Below are 17654 nucleotides of genomic sequence, written 5' to 3'. Positions count from 1 at the left end.
TGATGAGATGAGACTGATCGGACCCACTGCTGAGAGACCCTGTTTGACTTTCTCTCGTTGTGTGTGTGAGGAACGATGAACTCTCCCCAATAGACGGATCACACCTCTATCTATTCACACACACTATTCTCCATTACCTAACTTTCACAGCTCTTTCCTATTCTCCCCTCCCTTAACCCCTGTATCTTGTCAGTGTTTTTCCCCATTATTTGTGTCCCCTCTCTTTCTCCTCCATCTAGCTCCCTATCTTATTCCACTTCACTCTCTATATTCCCCCATTCCCCGTCCTCTGGCCTCTAACTCTCCCATGCGGATAAGCAAACCAGCGTGGAGACATCTCTATATCCATCTATCTATCTCTCCTTTCCTTTTTGCCCTCCCTCTTTTCCCCTTTTTTCCTTTCTTCTCCCTCTTTTTCCTCGCGAGCAAAGGGGAAGCTCGCTGCCAGTTTCAGTCTGCCAAAGGGTTTATTTAAATTAGAAACGCTTCAATCTCCTCACTCCCCCCTTTCCACTCTCTCTCTCTCTCTCTCTCTCCCTCCCTTATTCGCTTTCTTACCTCTTTCTCTCGGATGAGGGTGACTCCCACCTCTCCTCGCTGACGGCCTCTCGGGTCCCGTCAATGCCAGGCAACTTTGTTTTGTAGATGGAAGTGGTGGAAAGCGGGGTTGGGAGGAGAGAGGAAACGAGGGAGAGGAAGTAGAGGTGGGAGAGTGGGAGTTGGAGAGGGGTCAGGGGAGACCTGTTAGTCGGTGTACTTTAGTTCCTTCTTCCTCTCACGGCTCATTCCACCCAGATTAGGACCTGTAAATGGCTTTAGGCTACCTCACCTGGCTTTGGATCTCCCCATCTCACAGGAATGCAGGCAAACTATTACCTTTTACTCTCATTATCACACACTCAGATCCGTCTTGCCCTTAAAGGTCTCTCCCCTCCCGCTTTTGTTTATTTTGGATCATTTCCTCCCACACCTGCTCAGTTTTTGTCCCCTAATAATGGATCTCCTCCACTATCTCTGTGACCAGGAAGGGTCAGTCATCACACCTAATCATCTCCTCTTTTAACAGTGACCCGTCTCCCTGATAAGTCTCCTACCCTCCCTCCGCAGGCTCTAATCCACCCTCGTTCCCACCCCTCCTCCTCACCCATTAACACACAATTATTTTGGGGGGCCGACACGGGCGAGGGGGAGGAAACGAGGTGTGGAGAACACAGAGAGACTGTGTCTCTAATGGCTGAGTGACACCAGACGAGCTCATAGATCATGGAGATTATTAATACCACTGTTAAACACCCCGTTCAAGGGCCGCCGCCATCCGCACACACACACGATCAAAATGTGCACGCGCATTCCCAGACCCCCATCATATCTCATTCCCAGCACACATCTTCATACGAGCTGTCATTCATGCTTGGTAAATCGGCACCAATTTCATTTGAGTCATTTAAACAATGCCGGGTGCTCATTACAGCATGTGGTTGAGGGGTAGAATCAGATTTACAATTACAACTCTCATTGGCAGCGTAGGGCTATTATTCACGAGGTCGTTTCCTTATGACTCGCCTCCTGCAATATTTCTAATCACGGTAATTCCAGGTTTGATCCGATTAGCTTGTATACAGTGAGGTGAGAGATTCTCTGTGACTTGCCGGTAATGACCAGGGAAATGTGGCCTTTATATGGCAGCGGGGGCCCATCTAGGGAGAGCAGATTGAAAGGCAGGCAGTGTGTGTGTGCGTGCGTGCATCAATGACCTGTCCGTTTAACCGTTGGGGTTCTGGGGAGATGGCAGGGGGAGCCAGGCGTCCCTGGAGAGCAGGGTCTGGGGAAATCACACTCTCACTTTCACCAAACAACCTGGAGGCTGCATGGCAGCTGGCAGCAGCCAATACACACACTCCCACTCCCCATATCCTAGTTTATATGCAAAGAGACTCCTAAACACACTGGATCTGTGATGTATGGCCTGCATGAATTCAGTGAGAATCACACATCTAGCTCCTTTTAAACAGCCACATGATCCGTTAGTCAAAAACATCAGAGAAAGGAAACAGAATTTCATTGATTATCCGTCATATTTATTGCTTGTTTTGTTGAACACTTGAACGACTTTTTACAACATCCCTAACTTCCAACATTTACAAGGTTACATTTGCAGGAACCAGCCGATAACAAAAGGAGTTTCTAGTGAAAGCAGGGGTGTAAAAGCTTACTTTAGTGTTGTACTGCTCCATTAGCTGATCCCTGTGAGCTCTGCTAGTGCCAGCTCATTGATTCTTTAACTAATCACTCTAATTAAAATGCCTTTTATTCATTCAATGGTTTACATGGCAGCCTACTACTTGCATTTAAGGATCAATTATAATCAGAAATTTCTGTCAACAATTTCAGTGGATTGTTTTTTGGCAAAGATCTACATTTGTACAGATGGACCTTTTTTTTTTTTTTTCAAAAGTTCTCACACTTTCATTAAGCAGGATGATACCGGTTTGAGCAAGTTCATTACTACAATACATGCAGTATAGGCTCCCTAAAATACTTTGTCACCTGAGGAAATTGGTTTCCTGTTTATGCTGCATGTTATAAATCGGTCTCTTTGTCTATGAGCGATTCAGGCAGAAAGAATTTACACCCTCATTATTTGGAGAAATTAGAATAGTATAGTCATTAAATAATTAAAAAAAAATCCTGCCAAAGAATTATAGTTGTCTCAAGCCGTCTTATTTTGATGGATGTCTGTTTATGACTCGTTCCGCCTAGAAATCCCTACAACATTTCTTTCCTGATAATATATCAATTTATCAGCAGAGATTTTTATGTTAATTTCCTCCCTCCACCCCCCACTAAAATAAAGTATCTCACTCCCAAATGATCTCGAACTAATTAAGCAAGCGTTAATTAAAAATTCAAGAGAGGATAAACGTGGTGGGATTGTTATGGAAACGTTGAAGTTAATCAAGCTTTCAAATTATTGATAACATCCTTAGAACAGTGATCGATCGGGAAGACATTAAGTGGCAAAATAAAACATTCACATCTGATGGGTGTGTGTGTGCGTAAAGCAATGCGCAAAAACAATTAGGTCCATAATACATAATATTAGTCCGCATGACAAATAGGATGTATTTTGTGTCCAAAACTTGCCTGTGTGAAGTGGAAGAGGGGGATCTATTTATCACACAAACGCCATTAATCAAGTTTGTGCGTTCAAATTGCATTGTGAACTCCAAGAGACCGAGATATTGACGTCTGTTGATATGAATATTTCCCTCCTCTTTGCGCAGCTTTGGCCTGTTTTAAAAGGCAGCAAACATGTTTCTCCCACTGCCTGCATGTCTGTTTACGCCGGTGTCAGAGCCTGTGTGGCATGTACTTACAAGGCGCTTCATCATCCCACCAGCGATAGGAGCAATTCACCCATAAAGTGGGTCTTTCGCCCATAAATAATATTCAAGTCGCTCTATTGTTAAGTGAAAAGTTGACTGGTGTTTGATTTTTTTTTTTTCTTATTTTTTTTTTTTCTCCCTCTTCTTCTTTTTCCGTGGCGACCTCGGGTTAGGACTCATACATCACGGGATGACAGCTATAGAAAGGCCCTAAATTAGCAACTAAATCGAATATTGATCAGCTATGTGCGGCCCTGCGAGTCGCGCCTCCTTGCCGTTTTTTTTCCAGAGAGAGAGAGAGAGAAGGGAGGGAGGGATGGAGGGTGTTTGGGGGGTGAAAACGAGAGATAGAGAGGAGGAGGAGGAGGAGGGCGGTGAAAGGTGCTTCTCTCTCCTCTCTCTCTCTCTCTCTCTCTGTTTGAGTTTAAGTGTTTGTGTGTGCGTATTTTATTGCCCAAATGCGTTGGACTCGGACTAAAAAGCATCTGTGAAATTTTATTTTTATGCATTTTTTTTGTATTCATAAGCAAATGAGGCAACAACATATTCTCTGTATATCTCTCCAGCAGACTCCAGATCCTGTTCATCATTTCAAGCTTTAAGTGTCCATCCATCCATCCATCCATCCATCCATCCATCCATTCATTCATTCATCCATCCACCCATCCACCCATCCATCCATCCATCCATCCATTCATTCATTCATTCATCCATCCATCCTTCCATCCATCCATCACTCCATCCATCCATCCATCCATCCATCCATCCATCCCTCCCTCCCTCCACCCACCCACCTATCCATCCATCCATCCATCCATCCCTCCCTTCATTCATCCATCCTCCATCCATCCATCCCTCCATCCCTCCACCCATCCATCCATCCATCCACCCATCCCTCCCTCCCTCCATCCATCCATCCATCCATCCATCCATCCATTCACCCATCCATCCATCCATCCATCTATGCATCATCCTTCCATCCATCCATCATCCATCCATCCATCCATCCATCCATCCATCCATCCATCCATCCATCCATTCATCCACCCCTCCCTCCCTCCATCCATGCATCCACCCACCCACCCACCCACCCACCCTTCCATCCATCCATCCATCCCTCCCTCCCTCCCTCCATCCATCCATCCACCCATCCACCCATCTATTCATCCATCCATCCATCCATCCATCCATCCATCCATCCATCTATTCATCCCTCCCTCCCTCCCATCCACCCACCCATCCACCCACCGTTCCATCCATCCATCCCTCTCTCCCTCCCTCCCTCCATCCATCCATCCACCCACCCTTCCATCCATCCATCCATCCCTCCCTCCCTCCCTCCCTCCATCCATCCATCCACCCATCCATCCATCTATCCATCATCCATCCATCCACCCATCCATCCATCCATCCATCCATCCACCCATCCATCTACCCACCCATCCATCCATCCATCCATCCATCCATCCATCCATCCACCCATCAATCCACCCATCCATCCATCCATCCATCCACCTACCCATCCATCCATCCTTCCATCCACCCATCCACCCACCCACACACCCATCCAACCAACCATCATCCATCCATCCATCCATCCCTCCATCCCTCCCTCCCTCCCTCCCTCCCTCCCTCCCTCCCTCCCTCCCTCCATTCATCCATCCATCCATCCATCCAACCAACCATCAATCCCTCCACCCATCCATCCATCCATCCAACCATCCACCCATCCATCCATCCATCCATCCATCTAGGTTATACCTTCATATCTGCCCCATATCCCCCATCAGCAAGCCAAGTATTACTGCTGCTTATTGTTTACATAAAGTTCAAATGAAGTCCCTCATTACCCGCTCGCCTATTGGCTCCTGTTTATGGATCATTGACTGTGTTGTGTTGGAGCTGCTGCATCGACTGATCCTGATCCCCGCTGCCGGGACGAGTGGGAGGTCGGCGGCGCGCACATGCCCTACGCAGCGGGGACGCGTTGGATGAAACGATCAGGAGCTCTCTCTCTCTCTCTCTCTCTCTCTCTCTCTCTCTCTCTCTCTCTCTCTCTCTCTCTCTCTCTCTCTCTCTCTCTGTCTCTCTCTCTCTCTCTCTCTCACCGTCTCTCTTTCTCTCTCTCTGTCTCTCTCTCCTGGGAAGCGTTGTGTGTCCGTGGCGGCGGTGAACCAAGCCCAAGGCCGAGGGGGAGTGGGTGGTCAAGGTTGCGCCGGGTCAGTGAGATTAGCCCCGGCGTGCTCTCTACAACAAAGGGCCGCGGATCGTCAGGAGCCGCCGAGTCCCGGATCAAAGTATCGGGTGTCGGACAAGCGGCGCGTAAAACGGGGGATGAGCTGCGGATTACAGCGGGCTAATAGGAACGGAAGCTTTCACTCCATTAATGGGTGCAAGAGAAATGGCACAGGGGTTCATGTTGTTTTCTCGTTTCAAATATTTGTATTAAGAAGCATGTGCATGTCAGTGATGCAGACTTCTGTGGGGTGTGTATCATGCCTCATTTTTTATATATATCAACAAAAACAGACAATACTAGGAACTACAGGCAAACAAAAATGGAGACAAGCAAATACAAATAACATAAGTAGTGAAAGGGAAAAAAACAGAACAAAAAAAACAAAAACAAACATGAATAAATAAATAAAACACAGATATCACCCTGAGGCACACAAATCAGGGAGACATTGGCGACATACAGTATATACATAAACATGTGTAAACCTTACCATCCCCTGCTTGGTCAGAATTACAGAATACAGATTAATCTGTAACAATGCATCATATTTATTATTATATTACAAGATGATAATATGTTATACACCTAGTTAATTCCCAAACACTGTTTGTAGGTAAAAAGACAAAACATTTCTGACACAGTGTCAACAAAAGTTAAACGTTATTAATTTCACAAATGAAATAGAATAGAAAAATTGGATTTGCATATGAGCTTCAAGTTTTCAGAATTGTGTGCATTTTTTTCGTGTAAACAACAGCATTTTTTTTCCGGGGATGTCACTACAGACACCTAGTTCATATTACTGCAAATTTATAAATATTACAATACTTTCCTCAGTGGGCCATAGACTCAGTCACCATTGTGTTACCTCATTTGGTGATAGAAAAGTAACTTAACAGATATCCATTTAAATGAAAATCTTCGAGATTGTCACTTAAAATTAAAGTGAAAATACGCTTCTACTAAAGTAGAAGTACAAAAGTATTCTCAGCTTGAGCAGCATGAGCTGCTGATTTAAAATGTATATTTGAGTAAAAACAATGAGATTGTGCTCAGAGTTTATGTTAAGTCTTTTGTTGATACAAGATTCAAGATTCAAGAGTTTTATTTGCCATTTGCACCTAAGTACATTGGAATTCTGAGCAGTTTACACCGAGAAAAGAAAAAAGGTAGAAAAGGCACAAGGTAATTACAGTACAAAATAAGTAGCACATTCAACTCAACACAATAAATAAATAAATTATTAAAATATAAAACACCCTTAGTGTAGTCAATAAATAAACTAAACTACCCTCTGCATAGGAACGATACCCCCAGAACACAAATATACTGTATATATACTCTCAAAAATATTTGAAAAAATAAATAATTAATATATTTCAGACAATTACACAGTGGAAGGCAGCATATTGCACAGCATTACTGCCCATTCAGTCCAGGTGTACTGTGTGTCAATAATTGTATGGAGGTGAGGTGTGGGGTATTTGTGCCTTTGCCACCAGTCTTATTGTAGCTGGGAAGAAGCTGTTGTGAAACCGCTACCAATACATGAGCATAGAAATAGAATAGACAAATTGGATTTGCACATGAGCCTCAAGTTTTCAGAATTGTGTGCATAGATAATTTTTTTTTGTGTAAACAACAGCATTTTTTTTCCAGGGATGTCACTACAGACACCCAGTTCATAATACTGCAAATTTATAAATATTACAATACTTTCCTCATAGGCTCAGTCACCATTGTGTTACCTCATTTGGCGATAGAAAAGTAACTTAACAGATATCCATTTAAATGAAAATCTTCGAGATTGCCACTTAAAAATAAAGTGGCAATACCACGCTGTTAAAATATGCTTCTACTTAAGTAGAAGTACAAAAGTATTCTCAGCTTAAAGTACTTGAAATTTTAAGTAGAAGTACTCATTATGTAGAGTGTTATTTTATTATATACAGTGTACTAGTACATTAGTGGATTATGATACAATAACATACAAGCAACATTTAGATTTTTTTAGCTGGTCTAATTTTAACTAATTTATAAAGGCTACTGTTGGGTAGATTAATCTGTAACAATGCATCATATTTATTATTATATTTCAAGATGATAATATGTAATGCACCTAGTTACTTCCCAAACAATGTTTGTAGGTAATGTACATGAAGTTTTAAGTAGAAGTACTCATCATGTAGAATGAGTGTTATTTTATTATATAGAGTATACTACTGTATTAGTGGATTATGATATAATAACATGTAAGCAACATTTAGATTTTTAAACTGGTCTAATTTTAACTAATTTATATAGACTTCTGTTGGGTAGATTAATCTGTAACAATGCATCACATTTATTATTATATTACAAGATGATAATATGTTATACATCTGGTTACTTCCCAAACACTGTTTGTAGGTAAAAAAGACAAAACATTTTCTTACACATTGTCAACAAAAGTTAAACGTTATTATTTCACAAATGAAGTAGATTCCATCATGGTATTATTAATGTGTCCTCTCCCTTAATATGGCCTTTTAACTATAGCTATAGGTTGTGTTTGCATCACACAAAATCATCATAAGCTTGGATGTGGTCTACAGCATGGTTTTCAAAGTGGGGTCTGGGGACCCCCCAGGGATCCTTGAGAGGTTTCCAGGGGGTCACCAACAAAAAGGGTAATCATTTATTTTCACTATAATTCAATCCATAAGTAACGCAACGACAGCAATGATAGAAGCTATGACTATTTTGGTCATGGGTTTCATACACTTTCTGTAATAAAACAGAACAGAAAGCAAAAATGGGACAAAAATGGGTCCTTGGTGTGAAAAGGTTTGGGAACCCCTGGTCTACAGTTTGTCCCTGAGCAATGTCCCATGGTGTTTTTGCTTCGCTGTCCAGCATGCTGAATGTGCTGGGCCCTCAGTGCCAGGATATCTGTTCACTGTCCAGGGTGCTGAAACCATCTCCATTGACACTCTTTGTTTTCAGTCAAAGGAAAGTAAACCAAACTCCCTTTTAATTACTTTGTAGGCCTCCCTAATCGAATTTACTTTATTTATCAATCATTTTGACAGTTTTGGATAAGTCAATGAAATACGTATAAAAGCTCATCTGTAACCGAGCAAACCGAAAACCACAACTCATCCTGACGGGGTCACTAGCAACCATGTCGTTCAGCTCGGGGCTTTGTCATGTCAACGACCCCCCGAATAAGCACATATTCCCAACTGACAAGTTTGTCATCCAGTCTCAGGGGGATTTAGTATCAAGACGTGCTTTAATACAGATTATATAATATTTATGGGCCTACTGTATAATCAAGAAAGCATCAAAATCAGCACAATTAGGCTTTGCTGTAGTACATTTTCATTGTGATAATGAGTAGAATAGCAGTGGAATAAAGCTACTTTAGCAAGAGCTCCGCTGCTTGACAGTGTAATTATATTGAACTATTATTAAGTATCCTAATCGAGCGGGAAGACAGAAAGCTACAGAGATAGTCAGATGAAATTAAGTTTGTCGGAGAGACAACGCTGCGCCCCTCCCTCCTTCACGCGCCTCTCGGGCTACTCGCAGCTCCTCAGAACTCCGCTCGAGGACATTCCGGGAACCATCTGTTTCCGGCAGAGCACCGGGCGCGGGGCACGCAGGAAGCGAGGCTCACAAATTTGCGAGGAAAGGTGGTTGTCTGCCAATGCGCTTGTTGTGAAATATCGCCCTCCCCTTCCTCCCTCCCCCTCCACTTGGATTCCTCTCTGTCGTGTCGTACCTAACAGGAGAAATGAAGTGTTGCAGAACAGAACGGAACACCAAACTAATAACTGTGCATGAGGAGAGAGTGTCTAATGAGTGTTTACTACCGATACATCACTGATGAAGGGACGGGGAAACTGGTTGTGGTACAGTTCACTATACCTGTTCATACAATCACAATCCACTATTAATGGCAGTTAGGGCTGGTCCAACACATAACAGGTGTTCAGGCAAGTGTGAGAGGCAGAGACAGAGAGAGAGAGAGAGAGAGGATGAAGAGAGTTAGTGTCAAGGTAAACTGGCAGAGAGACAAACCAATCTCCACCTCTCTGATGAGAAGTGCCCTGGGCATTTGCAGCAAAGACTGTGATACTGCACTGTGGAGAGGATATGATCTTCCCATCTTTCTACTCTATCAGTTCTAGTTGTAATCTAATTTAAATCAGATAAGCTCCTCCTAGTGGCCTGTTCCTAAACATTTAATTTGAGGGAAAATGCTGAGAACTGTGGTGTAAAGAGTGTCGTCATTAACATGGTGATATGTGTTGATGGATTTGGGGGTCCGATCCAGAAATATGATAAGATCTCCGCTTGCTCCTACTTTAGGAGGCGTGTTTTCTCTCACCCCTGCAAAGGTGAGACGATGGGGCCTGCAGATGTATCACCTGAGACCAAAGGAATCTGCGGACACTTCACAGTGAGTGGAAAGTGTTAACAGGATCATAGCCTGAGGCTGAGGAAAGAGGTCTCTATTCATGTGTGAACAGGACATCATCTTTCTCCATTGTATATGTGGTTTTCCCTATTATATTTACTGCTTTATCACAATATAAATTCACACGTGTTACAGAGACAAGCTTTGCAAAACGTATTAATTAGGGCCCGAGCACCGACAAAGTCGGTCCGAGGACCTATTGTATTTCAAATGATTATTATTCTTATTCTTATTATTCTATTATGTCTTTGAGCGTGAAAACGAGGTGCTTGGGATAATGAACTTTTTTTGAAATTTTGCACACGTGTCAGACGTGCGTGAAATAAATATCTGATATGGGTTTCGTGCTCGGGTGTGGCAAATTGGCTCGGTAGCGCCCCCTATTGAGTAGCCCCGACGACACGTTTCTCCTAAATTTACGAAATTTGGTAGGTATATGTACCATGATGAGACGTAAATAAAACCCTCTTGGAGGTATACCGTAAACCCAACCGGAAGTCGGCCATATTGGATTTTATGGCGTTTTTTTACCATATCAGGCGCTGTACTTTAACGAACTCCTCCTAGAGATTTAACCCGATCAACTTCAAATTTGGTCAGTAGTATCTTAAGACCTTTGGGATGAAAAGTTACTCAAAGATCAAAAAGTTATCAAACTATGTTGCCGTGGCGTGGCGGCGAAAAAGCGCCTTTCGCCAAGAAACAGGAAGTTGTTGTAACTTTGTCGTACATTAACCTATATGCTCCAAATTTCTCATGCCTGATAAAGGTCCCTGTCTGACAACATCCATATGCAAATTTTGACTCGCAGTCATAGCGCCACCTAGTGGTAACAGGAAATATCATGTTTTACACATTGATGTACTCTGCCTCAGAAATTAATCACATCTACCTGAAACTTGGTCAGTAGTATCTTAAGACCTTTGGGATGAAAACTTATCAAAAGATCAAAAAGTTATCGAACCATGTTGCCGTGGCGTGGCGGCGAAAGAGCGCCTTTCGCCAACAAACAGGAAGTTGTTGTAACTTTGTCGTACGTTAACCTATATGCTCCAAATGTCTCATGCCTGATAAAGGTCCCTGTCTGACAACATCCATATGCAAATTTTGACTCACAGTCATAGCGCCACCTAGTGGTAACAGGAAATATCATGTTGTACACATTGATGTACTCTGCCTCAGAAATTAATCACATCTACCTAAAACTTGGTCAGTAGTATCTTAAGACCTTTGGGATGAAAACTTATCAAAAGATCAAAAAGTTATCGAACTATGTTGCCGTGGCGTGGCGGCGAAAAAGCGCCTTTCGCCAAGAAACAGGAGGCTGTTGTTACTTGACTTTACATAGTCCAATCTGCTCCAAACTTCACAAGCTGGATAATGGACCAGGCCTGAAGACATATATGTGGTATTATGCGTGATAGTCATAGCGCCCCCTACAGGAAACAGGAAGTTGTTGTAAATTGGCTGTACATTGTCCAATCTTCCCCAAATTTGACATGTTTTATAAGAGTCTTGCCCTGAAGACATGTACGTGCCCCGACGTGCGCGTTCCCCCGACGTGCGCGCGTGGGCGAGGGCCCGATCATTGCTGCTTGCAGCTTTAATATTTTATTGATATTGTAGACATTGGCAATGTCCAAAATCACATACTACGTACTGCATTCTCAATAGGTGTGCTCTCGTTCAACATACATTTTTGTGAATAAACAGTAGTATGGATATTTTTGGACGCACTGAGTTGTAATTTACGTCGTCACTTACTGAGAGCCTCCTTACCAGTTGGTGCCTTGTAACCATGGTAACCCGTGCCAACTTCATGTGAACAAAACAACGGTTTGTGAGAATCAAAGTCTATACTAATTTAAAAACTAAATTACATCTAGAAAAGTTACACTTACACTTAAATTGAAGCGTTATTGACGTTGCAGAGCTGTCCATCAACGTCCGTTATGAACGTTGACCACACTACCGCATTGCATTTTGGGATATTTATTTATGATATTTATTATTATTTGTGTCCAGCGTTGCATACTGTAATATTCACCGCAAATAGCGTACTCAATAGTATATTAGTATGGAATTTCGCACACAACCATTTAAACAACTTTTTCCAGAACACCATCTGACAGAACAGAATTTAAAAATCACACATTTTTGATACACAAATGAAAGCTAGATAAGTCATTTGACAGTTTACAGACTTTTCTCTGAGCTTGTAAACCACAGAGTTTGGACAAAATAATATCACACATAAAAACACTGCTACACAGGTATATCACGTTACATACGATGCCAATTAGCATCAATCGTCAGCTATGAAACAGTTCTGGCAATTAACGCTTTGATCTGTGAGTTTTCAAAGTAGCATGAGGCACCAACAGAGCTTATTATTATAGATAGCAAGTTATTTGTGGAAATAAGTGCAAGTATATCAATCAACAAATCTGCAAAGTTATTTAATCCCTGTAGAGGAAAAGTCTCAAAAATCTGCACAAATACGTACCAAACACAAATGTTAACAAATAGGAATGGTAGCCACAAGGTAAAATGAAATGGATATGATGGACATATACAATTTATACAGCTTTGACAAATACTGCTAATGGCCAGGCAACCCAAAATAACCTACCTTTTTTTACTGCAAAGTCTTTGATGATGAAGTGTTGGTTATTTTTTCTAACCCATGTATTTGATCACAAGTGTTATGTATGTTTCTCTTTGCCATATTGCAGGGGCTCGGAGAAGAATGTTATCACATTTGGAGAGTGATATTGATTAATGAGAACCTTTTTGTCACACGCCGAGGCTACGGGAGACTGATCACTGAAGATCAAAACAAAGGAGAGAGCCAGGTAAGAGCAAACAAGGAGGAACAATAAGTACAACTGACAATGGTAGACACAGTGTTGTTAGCCAGAACATGACTGGAGAGATAACGAAAAAAAGGTGAAAAAAAAGAAACAAAAAAAAAATCGTACAAAGTAAAACTGAAAAGTAGTACAGAGAGGGATGGAAGCAGTAGAAACAGAGGGGAAAGAGGAAGGAAAGGAGGAACGAGGGATAATTGCATTAGAAAGAAGAGAGGGCCAAAAGGAAGGAAATGATTAGAGGAGAAGGGACTGATATCCGATAGAGAGAAGGAGAGATGGAGGAGGGGATGGGCGGGAGAGGAGGGCTCACTTACCGCCCGCCGTTCAATATATACTGACACTCTCTCTCTGTGTCAATACACAAACACGCCGTGTGTGTGTGTGTGCTGGTATAGCTCTTAATCCTAGTCTAGCGTCCTACTTCGCTTGTCCCATCCACGGTCTCAGAGGAACGTTCATGTCAATCTCACTCATTCACTCAGTTTGTCTTGAACTTCCATGTTCCCTTATTAGAATTGATCTGATTATTACTATTTTTTTTAAATTTCTCAATTCACATTAGTTTTATCCATGGCTGTTTACATGATCATTAGCTGAATGCCTTTAATTCGTAACCAAACCATCATTAAATATTACCTTGTTTGGTCAGTCAGATGCCATCTTTGAAACATAAACAACCTTAGTCTCTCATCTTCATCTCTCTTTGTTCTTCTTCTTCTTTCACCTTGCATTTATCTTGCCTCAAAGTTATACTATCTCACCGCATATCTCCCGTGCCTCGCCATCTATCAACTGCCTTCCCCTTCTTCTCCCTCCCTCCCTCCCTCCCTCCCTCTTTCCAGGCGGCCTACCTTTTGTCATTGACCCCTGCCCTGGGTGTCTGGGCATTGACTGGCTCTCTCCGTGTCACTGGAGCTCCCTGTCAATACTTACCAGGTTTGGCCACCCTCTGCGCTGTGGTCAGAGAGTGGGGGAGAGAGGGAGATACACGAGATGCTCCACAGCACCGGGAGATAAAATAAAAATGAACGAGAGGGAGAGTAAAACAAAGACAGACGGAGAAGAAAATGATGGAGGGAGGCAGTGTGTGAAGCAGCTGGTCAGCAGCCTTATAAGGTTGTTCCACTTTAGTAGAGCCTTCTTGGTTTTTTTTTGGCATGTGGAGCTTTACAGTGTGTGAGCTCATGAACAGTGTAACACCACCGTTAGCTGCCCCAGATATATGCAGCCATCACATACAATTCTTCATTCTTACCGATCCGTATGTCTACCACTTCTTTTACTTGAATAAACTTTGAGGGAAAAAAAGGCTAAGTATTAGACATAAGCACATAAGCTAATCGTAGCTGTGGTAACTTCTAACTAAGCAAAAGACATTTCTACAAGGTTTGCCACAGAAAATACCATTTTACCTCATCTCTATTACAAGTTGAGACGAAAAGTTTTAAATTACATTTCATTACTCAAAGATATACTGTAGCTCATGAGAAATTAAAGGGGAAAATGCATGAGCTGGTACGCACTGCACAAACTAAACAAACTTTGCTATGAGATCTCCACATCACTGGTGCATGTAAAGCGCTGATGTATTGGGTCCTCATGTTTTTCTTTATGCAGTATTTTCTTTGCATTTCAATTATTTATTTGCAAGGAAAATGCACATTAATAAGCATTTCTGTGAATATGCCAGTTTTAGCCAGCTGGCTGAATTTCAACTATAGTCTTTTGGCAAGTTTTTCTTAAAACCAATAAAATTACAGATTCAATACACTCACAAATATAACATCATAGGGCAGTAATATGCCGCAATATCAACAATAACAGCGAAATCAGCACGTATGTCTGGCATAGGTCTGTATTAATAATAATAATAGTTACAACTCAGAATATTTAAAATCTAAAGTTAATGACATCTTTTGCAGAGAAGGTAAATATAATAGTCTTCAAGTAAGAACATTATGAGACATAAATCATAGGAGAAATATATAAAAATGCAATGAATATATCTGTTATGAGAACCAGTATCATCATGTATATTTCTATTTTTTTTTTTTAAATATTGTTACTCATTAAATCATAATAATTAGAACCAAATGTGTACATTTATTCATCTTTTATTGATCTTTTAACTGGACTAATTTACTGTACATATCTTGTATTTCTAATGTTTACATTTAGGTTGCTTTTGACCCCTAAACTGTTATGTAAAGCAAGATTCACTGACTGAATGAATACGGATGACTAGAGCCCTTGATCAGCTCTATATCTTACTCCTATTTTTCAATTATAAGCAATGGTCTCAAGCTCATGTACTAGCAATACATGCAAACACATCAGTATTGATAAAATTAGCTACATGTATCATAACGTCAATTAGTCAATAAATGAACGTTAGAAACAGAAAAATATGCTCTGCTTTAGCTGCTTTGTTGTAGATAAATATGTAAGATTGGTTTTAAGAATGTACAGAACAAAGTGAATTGTCAGAAAAGTTAGAAATTAGAAACATTTTGTGGGGCGTTAAAGATTAATGTGGCAGCTGATGTTGGTGATGAGGTGTGTGCGTGCAAGCTAAAACCCAAAGAGCACGACAACAGATACAGGATTAGTGTGCCGATAGCTTTACACATGTTGTTCATGTATAAAGCTATCATACACGAACAACATCTTTATTGATAAAGATAGATGTATTGGATATTCACAGTGTACACTCAAATTAAACAATAATAAGTAGATGTGAGAACCCCAATCATGTTTCAGCCGTTATAGATGTCGTTCTGTACATCCTCATCCAGAATTCATACAGTATCGTTTATAAACTCAGTGTGAGCGTCGCTCCCTATTTTACAGTCTACTCCATCTGCGGCAACGCTCGGCCTCCCGTTCCCTCTTTCCCTCTTTCCTCTTTACTCTTTTCATTTCCTCTAATCTCTCACTCTCCCTTGCTCTACCTCCGTGTCACTTTGATTTCCCTATCCACTGGCCTGTGGGATGTGTGTGTGCGTGTGTGTGTGTGCGTGTGTGTGCGTGTGTGTGTGTGTGTGTGTGTGTGTGTGTGTGTGTGTGTGTGTGTGTGTGTGTGTGTGTGTGTGTGTGTGTGTGTGTGTGTGTGTGTGTGTGCGCGCGCGCGCGCGCGCTTGCGTGTGCATGTGTGTGTGTGTGTGTGTGTGTGTTGCCTGTTAAGAGAGCATGACTTAATTGTGTAAAGCAGTTTCACAATTGTAAGTGAGTCAGTGGATGCGTCCTTTAGCACATCAGTATATGTGGCATTAGAATTACATGGGATGTCTCATGTAATCCACGTTTTCTATTTTGGTTGCAGGTGTCCCGATGCATTCTCTGCTTTGTTTAAACTATATTTATATGGTTATCAGCATGAGGCTTTTCATGCATATGGTTCTCTAAGTATATGATTGTGCATATGACCGTGTGTCCACGTTTGCTTGCCAGTGTGCGTTTCATGAATATGTCTGTGTTTGTGGATGTGTATGTATGTGTGTGTGCAGAGACGCCTCTGCGTCTGGGCTGGAGCCTGGATGGGCCCATCTATATGAGAGTAGACAGTGTGCGCGTGGAGAGCAGGGGAGTGAGAAGGACGTAGCGGCAGTTGGGGGGGGGGAGAGGCAGCGCCAGGCCGAGGGGCCCCCCTCTCGTAGACAGTTTGACTGATGACATGCATTAAACAGTTAATCTGTCTGATTGAATGTTTGCTTCCTCCAAATTGAAACATTAAACAACAAGGCGAGAGAGAGAGGGAGGGGAGAGCCCGAAGAGGAGAGAGGGATATGGCTTCATCTATTGCCCAAATCATGCAAAGCATGAGACTGGAATATATAATACTGTCCTGTGAGCTAGAGAGAGGGGGAGCGAGAGGAGGAGAGAGATTGGAAGGGACAGAGAGAGGAGTGTGAATGAGGGGAAAGAGAAAACGAGTGAGGGAGAGAGATGAGAATGGAAAGGCTCTGGGTAGGTGGAGGGGGACGAGAGGAGAAAAGGGTTAGCGGGGGGGAGAGAGGAAGAGAGAGAAAGGGATCAGTGAGATGGAGAGGATACAGGAGAATAGGCCCATAGAGAGAAGCTCTGCAGAGCCAAAGTTCTCTTTAGCTGACAGTCCAACGGAGACAAAAAGCAAAGATTAAACAGCATCAGTTTAAAAGGATTATGTCGGTATTATAACGAGAGGAATACTTTAACAATTAGTGCAGTTTTGTCTCTTTTGAACCTCACACAGATTCAGCCTAAAACCAACTTCTTTTAAGCAGGTCCAAGTCATTTATCTGTCCTTGTTGTCTGGCTTTATGTTCCAGACAGGAAGAGAGGAGGCAGTTTTAGTCACTATTTCCTAACCTGGTTTTACTTCCTGGGGTCGTGACCCCTCTCACGGAGCCTGGAACCTCCTTATGTTGTCAGCTCTCTCCCAGTGGTACTGACACAGAAAGCAGGGTACACCCTTTTAGACTACATCATTATGTGCTCACAGAAGACATGCATCTACTGATAAATAATATCAGTATTTCTTAGCGGTAGTACGTTCTCAGCCAGAGAAAACAAATGTAGACATTTATAATTCTGTCATGAGATACACCCATAATTATGATTGATTCTCCAAACCTAACAGTTTTTCTGTTCAAGGCTGTTCAGTGCTGAAATGATCAAAGAGCTCGGTCTTCTGATTTTAATGTTGAAATGAG

At 42.0% G+C, this 17654-nt stretch overlaps 1 protein-coding gene across 21 annotated transcripts in view; it reads left to right on the top strand.

Moving 5' to 3' along the window:
- Positions 1-17654, top strand: part of erfl1 (Ets2 repressor factor like 1) — a 112972-nt gene that overhangs the window by 15638 nt on the left and 79680 nt on the right. For 18 of the 21 annotated variants that reach the window (XR_005208960.1, XR_005208966.1, XR_005208961.1 and 15 more), the window contains 2 exons: positions 9982-10072; positions 12826-12945. The exons of the other annotated variants lie outside the window; for them this stretch is intronic. The gene's annotated coding sequence lies outside the window, so the exon portion shown is untranslated. The remainder of the gene's footprint in view (positions 1-9981; positions 10073-12825; positions 12946-17654) is intronic. 21 annotated transcript variants of the gene reach the window in all.

The sequence above is a fragment of the Sebastes umbrosus genome, chromosome 11 (genome assembly GCF_015220745.1).
Source record: "Sebastes umbrosus isolate fSebUmb1 chromosome 11, fSebUmb1.pri, whole genome shotgun sequence".
Classification (NCBI taxonomy): Eukaryota; Metazoa; Chordata; class Actinopteri; order Perciformes; family Sebastidae; genus Sebastes; species Sebastes umbrosus.
This window is presented reverse-complemented; position numbering and strand designations above follow the sequence as displayed.